Consider the following 12,187-nt stretch of genomic DNA (forward strand, 5'->3'; position numbering starts at 1 on the left):
GGCTCTTTATGTCGTCCTCGGGACAGAGAGACTTTTCACAAAGACAGCTGCTTCCATTGAGTGGGCTCAACCGTGCTGGGCCGTGCGCTACAGAACTTCGGACCCGGCTGAGCTTGTACCAGAAAACTGGGATCTCATACACTCTGCGTGTCGGTTACATATACAGTATGTGTGGTTCCTTTATTTGTCATTTTGGTGGCCTTATACAGAAACAAGCAGACCAGATATTTAAAAAACCCAACACCGGTTTCACCTCAGCTCAGTGTAGCCATTTCTGGCCTGGGTTCTTCTTGCCATTTTGTCCTTTCGAAATTGGGAGAGGGGCCGATATTGTTCTCAAGGCTAAGCCTCCCAAGGCGCAGAAACACACTGAAATACCGTGTCCTGCAGGTGTTCAGAAGAACCACCCTGGAACAGGCAGGCCAATGGTGAACTAATCTGTGAGGTAGAGAGTTAAACCCCTGCCCGGAAACATTATTCCATTATTGGCTTGTTGATATGCAGTTTATTTAAAAAAAAATGTTATTTCAGAGACTGCAAACAGGCTTATCGGAAAGATCAACAGGACAAATATATGCCAGTGTCTCCTGCCTGCTGGGCCGCACAGTCCCTGCTTTGCATTGCCCAGAGCCAGAGGAGCTCTCATGAATAACAGGTGCTTTGTAGTTGGCTGGGAGCGCTGTATTATATATCTGCTTTTGAAATGTGGAGAAAGGGAGAAGAAAAAAAAAGACATAACTTGGCAATTCACACGCACTGCTGTCCTTCAGAGAACAAACCAAGACAGCTGCCAATGAAGTGCACGGGGGTATTGACCCAAGGGCCGAGCCTAAACGGTCTTTTAGAAATCCATTTCCTCTCCTCGGGCATGGGGCCTGGCCTCTTCAGGGAGCGCAGCCACAGCGGTGTCACGGTGCTCCGGTTCCCGCCGCCGGGACCGGGCCTCGCCGGAACCAGCCCCGTGCGCTCCGAGGAAACCGCCTGCGAGCACAGCCTCGCCCCCCCCCGGCGTGGAAGTCGGGGAAGGGCAACCCCAGAAGCCATCACGGTATCAAGACCACACTCGCGTCAGCCTGGCGGGACTGAAACCTGCACGGTGCCCTCCTGTCCTCGCGCTGATCTACCCCCTTTTCCCCAGAGCCGTGAACGCAAGGGGCTTCTCCTCCTGGGTCCTTAGTTAAAAAGCGAAGCTGTACGGCCCAGGTAATTCTACCGTGCAACTGGTGCCCAAGCTGGGTTGCAGAACAGCAAGTGCCGGGGTGGGGTGGGGAGAGGGGGGAGGGAGAGATTGACGTTTAACCATTTAGCTGTACATTAACACACCTCGAACCCACATATACACAGCCCTGCAGGGAGAGGTCGAAAAGGGGGAAGGGGGGCACATAAAAAAAACAGGGAACAGTTTTATGAAACCTGGCGAGGGATTTCCCTGGAAAAAAAAAAAAGTCCAAGGTAGAGGTCAATGAATAAGTGTGTGCAGGCTGGATCCCGAATCCTCAAGGGTAACTGTAGGCTAATTAATAATTAATGCCAGAGACAGTGTGTTTGAAATGCAGATGCGATAACTGCAGGCTTGGCAGGGCTGTTCAGAGGAAGCAGATTTGGAAGCTACAGGGAATTGGCACTCCCCAGTTAGCTGGCTGTGGTAGAAGACCTGGGTGCAAAGCAAAGGCCGATGGTTTAGATTAGATTCCCTTCAGCTGCTAATTACCTGAACCTACTTTGAAGTTCCTCCCTCTTCAGAGCTGTAGGAGAAAGAGGCTGGTTCAGCCAGGGGACTTGGGGAGAGGATCAAATGCAGAAGTTGGGGGAGAGCAAGAGGAGGAGGACGGGGGGGGAGAGAAAGAGGGGGGCGATAGTGGGCACACATAAAGAGAAATATATATTTTTTTTTAAACTGGGAATTTGATTTTTTACCTCTTCATCCCCGTACACACCCCCCCCTCCACCCATCACTCTCAGCGAAGCAGCACCTACGCAGGTCCACACGTCTCATTTCCAAAATAAAGGAAACTAAAAACGTGCGCAAGACAGTTCTCTTGAAAGACGCTTGTTCCCCCCCAGAAACAGAGAGGCACAGCAGGGGGGGGGTGATGAACCCCACACACAGACGAGAGCGGGAGAGAGCCCACGAGGTGAGCTGGACAACACAAACACCGACAAACAGCACCGACAGCAGAAACGCTGCTTTGTGCTGATGGTTACAAAACGGTTTTGCTCCCAGGCATTTCTGTCAAGAACCTGGGGTGAGATGGAACTCCCCCACCTGCAGAGGCGCTGCCTTCTGAAGAGGCACACGTGGAGAGTGTGTGTCTACCTGGTGCAGACCGAGCCAAGGAGCGAGTGAGAGCACTCTAACTGCTGGGCTTGTTCCAGGAAAGGTACCAGGCTTGCCGAGGAGGAAAGGATCTCTTCAGGCCCTAAAACTCCACTTTCTTAACGTGAAGTTGAAACTGGAGAGGAGGCCACACATTCAAACTCCCTCTCCCCTCTTGATTCAGCGATTTGATTCCAAACCATTGAAAAAAAAAATGCCAATTAGTGGATTGAGATGTGTTTGGTTTTTTATGCGGGTGTTTGTCGGTGCGTGGAAGAAGCACTTAGTCATGTTGTTGAAGCCGATACTCGGGTTTCATTCAAGTTCAGGCTGGATGAGATCCTGGGATCAATTAGTGACCAAAACTGCCTCGTGCGCCAAATGGCCTCCTCTTGATCACTACCACTCTTGCTTCACAATATGCGAGGTCTGGTCCAGAAGCTGACCACAAACTACATTTCCTGTGTGGGACTTTCAAATCCACATGTCTTACAAGCGATATGAGTAACAGCAATGTGAGCAGTAGGAACGTCTGAATCTGAAGATAACCCAGAACACTGGAGAAAAAAACCAGGATTCCAGTGCATTTGAGCAAAAAACACAGTGCGTCAGAATTAAAACATCCTATTCCGCTCCAGGTGGTTGTCCTCAACCTGATAGGCTCAGGTCCTACAGCGAGAGAAGATGCCTCCACTATAGCATCAGCTGTACTGACATCCACCCACCGCTGGATGAGCAGAGGATGGAAGAGAGGCCATGGGTATGAGCACGGTCCCTAAAGGAAATAAACCTGTCGCGCACGATCCCCTGTAAATAAGAAGGAGCTCACGGCAGAATGGTATTCTTGACATGGGTTCAAAGCTAAGCGCTGTATTAGACCGTCACGTGGCACACGCACACTGCCGGGCCCTCCCCACCCCCGGGTGCAGAGGAAGAGAAACGGGTGCCTTGAAAGAGGGGGTGATAAGAAGGGCAAGATACCTTTCATGGTCCGACTGAAGACGCCCGTCCAGCCTCTCCCTCTCACCTTGCGAGGACGAGACGGGGCCCCCCTCCTTTGTGCCGTCCTGGCCCCCAGCTCCAGACCTGGCTCCCAGGGCTTGTACAGAGTGTTTGGTGGAGAGCTCTTGCGGAGGGGATCCATTACAGGGACCTTTTACTGAGTTCAGCTGTCCATTGTGCATGCAAGGGGAAAAAAAAAGATGAGAGCGTGTTTGATGTTAAAGAGATGGTAATGCGATGTGGCATTATAAAGCAGATCGCAACACAAGCGTTTGGATGATCTCACAGGGGCTACTGCATGTGTCTGTAGGCTGGTGCAGAGGGGCTGCATTTAATATGAACAGCTTGTTTTATAAATACAACAAAGAAATGTGAAAAAGGTGGTAAGGCTGATCTACTGGGGCTTTTTTTCCCCAAGAAAGGGGTGGAGCGGGTTTGGGTGGCAGCAAACTTCACGGGGCGCTCAAGTTTGAACGGTTGAATTCGGAGGTCAGTTTGGGAGAGTGCAGAGAGATGTTTCAATAGATGTTATTCTAACACCAACACGAACAGAACAAAAACTGATCAACTTAAACAAGATCAGTTGGGATCAATTGTTGAGTATCAGAATTTAAGAGATTCACCAGGGCATTGTGCAAAGAAAAATTTTTTGATTTAGAAAATACTGGTATCGTTGGAAAAATATTTACAATATAGGAGTCATCTTTTCCTTCCAAGGGACCCTATAAATTCACTATTTAGGTTACAGCACTAAACATGAAAAAAGGTAAAAAACGCGTTTCATACATGACCAAACATTTCAATGCATGTTTAGCTTCACTTTTTCCCCCCAAATCATCGGCTAACTATATAAATTTCAAATGCTGCACTTAAGTAATTTAAAGCTTTGTTGGAAATAAATCTTCTGGGTGCTTAAAAAGCCATTGGGCTTCTTTATCTCACCATATAATTGAAGCCCGCGTTGATTTTTTTTTTTATTTACAGGATAATCCCCGATATGCCTGGAGACTCATCAAATCCAAAATTAATCCCACTAAAGACACCAAACCGCGTTCGGCAACGCGAAATCCCGGAAGCATATTGAGGTGGCGGCGCGCGCTAACTGGCAGCGTGTCTGCCAGCAACAAGTCCCGAGCCGCCGCGCGCGGAGTGCGCCGTCCCCTCCCGCTCGCTCGGGCCTTTTCCACATAGTGCGGCCTTGTGTTCAAGGTTTTTTTTTTTGCAACAACAACAAAAAAAAAACTTTTACAGAGCGTATCTAATTTCATTACATGCGTTGTATTTAAATCTTTTTAATAAGAGAAAGAAGTTTTTATAACGTTAGAAGCGCCAACGAAAACTGCATAAATAACCAATGGAGTAGTGAGCATTGCAATGGAAGCATACTCCCAAATAAAAAGACACTACAGAGCCAGGAAACCAACTTCGGGTGCCGCAGGGTTGTAGTAGATCACCGTACAGGACCGACCGTCTCGGAAAACCAGCCACTTCGCCCTCTCTGTTAAACCACATTAACACAACCTGTACAATCCCCCACTTAGCCAAAACACGTGATATTAAAACAAATTTAATTCATGTAATTTCGTTACGGAATAATGCATAACGCGTTTAAAGTCCGTCTAAAGAACTACATGTTGGTTCATTCGGTCACTTACTGTAACAATATGCGGACCATTTCAGTGGGTAAACACAACTGAGTGCTGTTATCTTATTTTAGGGCATTAAACGTGAAGATAGAAAGTACTAATTACCGGCCCAGAAACGAAGACAAACTTTAAAATGTATTTTCATGCATTAAGATACGACACTAAAAATTAAACTCCACATATCATTCCGTGCCATTATTTAAAAATTTAAGCTTCGTATTATTAATATTGATGAAAAATAGCCCACCGCTGAATTTAACAACATTCGGACGCAGTAGTTGGAGAGTAATGTAAATATTTTAACATTAAGGTTACAGCCTGTTTTCGCAAACTTGATTACTGCAACGCGCAGAAATTTCACAAGACTTGCTCAAGCCCCTCAGGGCGCTGCATGTATTATTTACGTCTTTTACATATTTCTGCCAGACATCTCTTCAGTTCAGACCCCGGACTGCAAACGCTCGGTTTAGTTCATACAGACACGAATCCCAAAATTATCAACACAACTCGTGCACTATGTCCAATGCCGACATGCTGGTACAGTATTTGAATCCTCTAATACAGGGGGAGTCCTCTTTTCGTTTATTCATTAAAAAGGCATTTTCAAAAAGTTAAAGGAAAAATAAGGTCCTTTTATTCTACACCTGTTTCCGATCATTTCTGATCTTACATCAGCCGGACATAACTTTCTTTTTTTAAAAAAAAAAATGATGTTCTTTTTGGTGTGATTACTGCTACTACAATTATCCCCCCCGACTGGAATGCCCAAGACATGAAAATGTCATGAGTCAATTTCACGAGTCAAAATCTGGGCTGATCTTTGGATCTGCCACTGTCCGGCCGTCGGATCCCGCGGTACTTTGTTCGACAAGGCGCTGTTTGCTCCCGGCTGCTTCATTCGTCCCGCCAGGTACGAAGGAGAGCCTGGAGTACAGTAGAATACCTGCTTGTCACTCCCCGCGGCCCCACACCTGCGGGGAGACGCGGAAAACATCACCTGGTCCACACCTATCGACACGCGCTTCACAGCCCGGCGCCCGGTGCTGGTTCGGGTAGTTCTGCTCTTTACTTCCAGGTTGGGGATGCTGTTAAGGAGGTGCGACCCGCATCGTAAGATGACATTCCTTCCGTTTTTTTTCTTTATTCAAATATTTTTTTTAAAAAAATGACTGTTAATCGATAAGCTTCCCTGCATTCGAAGTCCATAAAAACTCACGTCATTTTCCAATCGAATTATTTTCAACACGTGGTGCGCAGGAAACGATGCTGGCCGCGCAGTTTAACGTTTCTTCTGATGCTTTGTTTTCATTACTATTAATTAATCTATTGACGTAACGTGTGTCGCCTTTTCACGTTGCTGTTCGGAATATGAGCCGCCGAACTGGGTCCTGGGTCTGGAGTTCCCGTGAAAACACAGAACTCGGTCCGGTTCGAAGGAACACACCTCACAGACGTTTCTCACCCACACAACCAAATTACAATGCGTGGGCTGCAGTCACTGTAAACGCATTCTTAAGCGATTTAACTCTCGTCTCTTTGATTTTATAATAATAATAACATCAACAACAACAACAACAACAATAAATAAATTAACTTATTTGTATGCTCTTATTTCGTCTAATTTGAAGGCGAATACTGTAACGCTGCGAAATGTTTCAGACTGCGCTCAAAAAAGCGAGGGGAAGCGTGGAGGCATTTTGGCCGAAGAGCTGCTTTAAAAGTAAGAAGGTAGACTCCCTCTCCCGCTTTTCCATTAATTTCCTGGGATACGGGATGTCAGTAAGCCGGCGCTGCTACCGGCCCGCGCTGCTCAGTTTTGGGGGCGCCGAGGAAGGCAGAGGCTGGGTGTCCTGTCACCGAGAGCGACGAGCCGGGACTCCGCTCAACCAAAGATCCGGACAAACTTTTCGCCCACTTGTTTTTTTAGGTGAAATTATTTTTTTTCGCCCCCGCCCCCAAACGAACATATTTTCCCCTGCACATAATTTAAAAAAATTTAAAAAATAAAATTGAGAGTGGCTGATCTCAAAATATTGTTATAGGACCTATGGAGTGCGTGAATAAAAGCACAGTCTTCCGTACACAGCGACTCAAGCCAGCGCCGACCGTCACTTCTTAAACCTACTGTAGCCCTTCAAACACACGCCCGGAGAGCAGACTGCTGAAGCACCTTTGTACCTGGTTACACTGTTGGCGGTAAAATCCAAATTAAAAGGGACAGTCTTCTGTGAAGGGATTAAAAACAATTGTCACCGACCCTATTGGGACTCTTTCGTTATATCTTACCTAAGGCGTTTCTGTAAAGTGTTTTTACTACTTTTGTACCGTTTTCACCCGACTTTCTCGTCAGCGCAGAAGCGGGAAATCAACGTTTTATCACTCCTATGTGCGTATTACACGACTTGAAGACCGAAAAGATCAATAACGCAGGTGTGCTTTGATTTAGCTCATTTAAAAAAAATAAAATCAAACCGCGGTCTGCGCCGATTTATAACACACCTAAAGAATTAAATGGCGTGAAATCTTTCTCGCGTGGCCATAGGCTACAAACATTAACACTCCCGTGTTCTAAGAAATCACCAGCCATTCAATTAGGCCACTCCGGGGAATGTTCCCCCCCAAATAAACCAATCATTCCACACCGCTCAAGTGAACAGACCCCGGCAGCTGATTATCAACAAGCAGACGACCATGAGACACGTTAACTTCAGACTTCAAAAAAAATAAAATAAAGTCGTTTCGTTAGAGCAAACGAACGGGAGGGGGGGTGGATATTACGCGACAAGGAATAAAAAAAACACAGAATTTAGGAAAATGCCCGAATGCTTACAAGGTACCAAAAGCACGGTCTTAACCCGGACAGCTCTGCTTATTCTATACTCTAAACCCAGGCCTGGGAGCCGTGCGGAGCTGTGATGTAATAGGTTGTGTACACGGCCGGAGAGAGACGTGGGTGGCGGTCGGGAGGCGGAGGGGAGACGATCTGACAATTCAACGGATGATGACAGTTCGTGTATCTTTTTATTAGGCTGAAGACGTGCGCGCTGCACAGCCGCACACTCCCGGACGAGTTCAGCGCAGCCCCGTCAAGAACAGGGCAGAGCAACTTTTCACAACTACCACACCCCAGATATCACCGGCGTCGTCTTCGTCATCGCCACCACCACCACCACCACAGCAACGCGTGCCAAGCAGGCGATAACGCCTGGGAGTCACGATCTGCAAGTCGCTTCATGTGGATGTTAAACTATTTTTATTCTCTGGGGGGGGTGACACGGTCTGAACTGAGAGTGCAGCTCACCGGGCTCACGTAAAATACTCCCAGCGAGGCCAGAAACCAAACCCTCCACCTCCAGCATCCCTGGCGACTCGGGTTGTGGGCTGTGAATGGAGGAACTGGTGTCCCGGCGCGATTTTATTTTTTTCCTTCCTTGGTTGAAATATTTTGGAGTTGCCGGGGGTCGGGAGGGGTTAGGAAATATCTCATTCCGCTCCGAGCCGCGGGGTGTGTGTGTTGCTTGGCTCTGCCCTGTTTGTGCGCTACATTTCCCCCCTGCGTTTCCTCTGCTCGAGCGCGGCTCCCAGCAGCCCCGAGCCCCCGTGCCAAAGCGTCCTCGAGGACCCCCTCACCCCCCCCAGGCGCTGCCGGAGCGGCGCTCGCGCGGGCACCCCCTCGCTCCCAGAGAGCAACATGCTATCAGTCACACACACACACACACGGGGGTAACACTCGTATTTCTTGCAGGGAATTTTAAAATCGTTAACTGTAAAAGGTAGCAAAATTCGTCTTTAGAAACGTCACCGTATTAAAAGTTCGCCCTGTTCATATGAACCCTAAATGCAGGATGTTCGATACGATATCGACAAGACTGAGCGCAGTTCTCACAGATAATGAGACCGACAACTCGAAGCACCAAAACACGAATGTTTATTATTATTACTATTATAAATAATACATAATAAATAATAAATAATAAATAATAACAGTTTTCCATTTCGCATGTTTGGTTGTTGTACTGTTATCCGAAATTTTGGGGGATATAAGAATTGAAGAAAAAAATCAGGCAGAAAATGTCGACATTTACGTCCGAGGTTAGTGTTTGATGAATGTAAATCATAACGAAAGCAGACGGTTTGTGTGCACGTTTCTCCAGCGAGAACAGCAAAAACCGAGGGTCCTGCCACACACAAAAGACACAAACCTACAAATACAACGCTAACAATTTAAAGGCGACAAACAATGCCGAGATAACGACTATTCGCGATCACAACTCGTGAATCATTTGGAGGGAAAAAAAAGTCAAAGAGATCATTTTTTAAAATAATCGAAGCACCACTTGTTTTTTTTTTTAAAAAAAAGCGTTATCATTTTTAGACTCCCAAATTAAGCGTCTTCCTCCGTAAAGCTGTTCAGCCCAGAAAAGAAAGGCGTTACAACCACTAAGAAAGAAAAATAAATAAATTACAGAAAATGCATTAACAAAAAAGTTATCAGTCTTTTTTTAATAAAGCAAGACCTGTTAACCACGCCGCATTTTATGCCTATTTTTTGCGGGTTTTGTACCGTGTTTAACGTGACAGATATATGAATTCTGTTTTAGTAGTAGTAGGAGTAGGAGTTGTTTAAATGAAGTTGCCCCTCTCTCCGGAGTCGCGAGCCGGGCGCGCTGGTCTTTGTGAGAAGGTGCAGGCGCTGCTCGAGAGGTCGTGACACACGAGTGACAGCGGCGGCCGCGAGCTTCACGCCGGATTAAACGCGCGGGGCAGGCCCGTCTTCTAGGTGTCGAGATACGCACAACCGCATCAAATCTGCTGTCACATACCGTACAAAAAAAAAAAACAAACCCTACAACTATAAGATGCACCCTTGTGCAAACGGAAGACTGACGTGAGATGCGAGGATAAAGGAAAGTGCGTGTACCGCAAGAGAGCCTGATCTCTCAAACGCTCAAATGAGACGTTATTGAATAAAAACAGTGAAGCGTTTCGCGATCCGTTCGACAAGAGCTTTGCTTTCCTCTCCTTTGATGAAAAGGGTGGATAAATATGTTTTCGGAATAAGCCGAGTGTCCTGTCATCCGCATTCTGTGACCTTTTTTGTATCTTTTTAATCAAGTTTATCATTTTGTTGCAGCTTTAAAAAAAATCGGTTTGAGCGCAGTGCAAGCGAGACGGATGAATCGTCCGCGTGTACCCTTTATTTACAAGGAGAACACCTGTAAGATTTGTTGTAGCAAAAATAAGTTGTTGTTGTTGTTGTTGTTGTTGTTTTTAAATAATATCAAACACGCGTTCCGTATACGGGATGCCGACATCCACGCGCGCATTCGTATAAAACATTTTTTTTTTCCACCTAAATGAAAACACCAGCCAAACACGAAACTTTTGGGGGTGACCAGAACACGGCGTCACTCGTGTCCTGCAGCACGGGCGCTGTAACCCGTCTCCAGGCGGCACGGCGATTGTAACAGTTTCAGTGACCTCACAGTGAACGTCAACTCTGTTATGCATATCTCCAATTATACCGTGTTATTGATTGATGTGCGCTGGTTGGGGGGAGAGAGGCCGTGTGAATAACTAACTTTAAACATCGTCGTTTAATTCTCCCGTGGCTCCACGGAAACACGTGGCTCCAAGATTAAACGCGAAATAAAATCTTAAACAAGAAGACTTTTTCCACCCACCCCCCCTCCTGTAAGGTTGCACCGTTTGGAGAAGCTACAAAAATCTCAGTTTCTCGTAACAGTAGCTTCGGAGGTTCTTATTTTGCACCGGGTCTAGCAAGGGCCTCTCTTGAATGGGGCTCTTTCATTCGGCTTGGGACGGCCATTCGTGGCCGCGGTTGTCTTTTATTCTGTTCTCTATGGAAACCCGGATCGTGGGGAGAAAAATGCGGGGCTGAATAAAGCAAATCCGCACAAGGAACGGCTTGAGAGCAGCATCTGTTACACTTGGAAACTTAGACTATCGAGAGAGACCCACAGGAACCCCTCCACACAACAGCCCCGCAGTTTAAACCACATTGCCTGATGAACGCGGCTCGGGGAAGTGCGGTCGTGCTCGTCTTGCACTGAAACAAAAAAACAACACCAGCTCTTTACTCTTGTCTCCTGCATCTTCCGATATTAAATTCACTTCTGGAATACCGGTTCCATCTTAGAAATATTGAACATCAACAACACAATCTGTCCGGACGTGCTCGTCATTTCATTTTTAAAAAAATCACTTTATTTACATTTACACTCGCGCTTCAGTCCTTTGCCATTGTGTCTATCCCTAATGTCGCCTACATATGTCAGAAGTATATTTTTTTAGAATAGCCTATGTACGTTTCCACGTGCATTCATATACACGCAACTATTTGAAAGTGCATTTTAGCACCCGCAAAGAAAGGGATGAAAACAGCGCGTTAAGAGGGGAAAAATAAATATTGTCATGTTGGATATCGGTGGAATCCGTTAATTTAAATTCAAGCCTTAATGGTTTCCAAAAACTAAGCGAATTGCGAGCTAAAGGGCAAAAAAATCGTAATATTTTAAATAAAATAAATAGGGGGTTCCGACACTATAGAAAGAAAAAAAGAACCGAGCTTCCTTTCGGTTAAATTAAAAAAAAAATAAAGCTGTGAAGTTTAGCCCCGGGTTTCTTGCTCCTGCGATACAATACAGGCAGCTGCAGTTAAGAACTAAAAGTAAAGATTTCATACAACCACACACAACACACCGAGACCCTCAGCTAAGGTTTGACACGCCGATCAGTGAGCGCTAATTTCACAGAACCCGTTCAACGTATTTTTTTAAAATACCTCCGAAAAATCCTACATCCTCAGTCCATGTTTACTTAATATATTGAATAAATTTATCCCCGTGTCACGCCGTTCCTCGCTCAGACCCGAGCTAGTCGAATCTGTCACTTATAAGCCTTTACAGCGTCAATAAACTACAGTTTCGTATCATCAGTGGTTAGAAAGCTCACCTGTTAGTGTTTGAGCTTCTTTAAAAATGTCTTCTGATCAGTGTCCTTTAGAGAAACCGCAGTCTTTAATGACTTTCTGGTGGCTACTAGCCTTCTTTTATTTCTGCTAAATGTATGAAAATGTATGCAAATTTAAATCAAGCTTAACCTGCGAGCTCTTGCAATATATTTAATGGAATTTCAAACCAATAAGGGGACTCTGATGTAGTCTTCTAATGGCAAATATAATTATGCAGCTAGGTAACCT

At 46.0% G+C, this 12,187-nt stretch overlaps 1 long non-coding RNA gene across 4 annotated transcripts in view; it reads right to left on the bottom strand.

Moving 5' to 3' along the window:
- The window catches only part of LOC148653998 (uncharacterized), a 43,123-nt gene that overhangs the window by 14,557 nt on the left and 16,379 nt on the right, over positions 1-12,187 (bottom strand). For 3 of the 4 annotated variants that reach the window (XR_015924911.1, XR_015924909.1, XR_015924908.1), the window contains one exon: positions 3,299-3,486. This is a non-coding gene — a long non-coding RNA (uncharacterized LOC148653998). Of the gene's footprint in view, positions 1-3,298; positions 3,487-11,940; positions 12,149-12,187 lie in introns of those variants that run through there. The other variant, XR_015924910.1, reaches the window with a different exon arrangement.

The sequence above is a fragment of the Lepisosteus platostomus genome, chromosome 10 (genome assembly GCF_059453375.1).
Source record: "Lepisosteus platostomus isolate fLepPlt1 chromosome 10, fLepPlt1.hap1, whole genome shotgun sequence".
Taxonomy (NCBI): domain Eukaryota; kingdom Metazoa; phylum Chordata; class Actinopteri; order Semionotiformes; family Lepisosteidae; genus Lepisosteus; species Lepisosteus platostomus.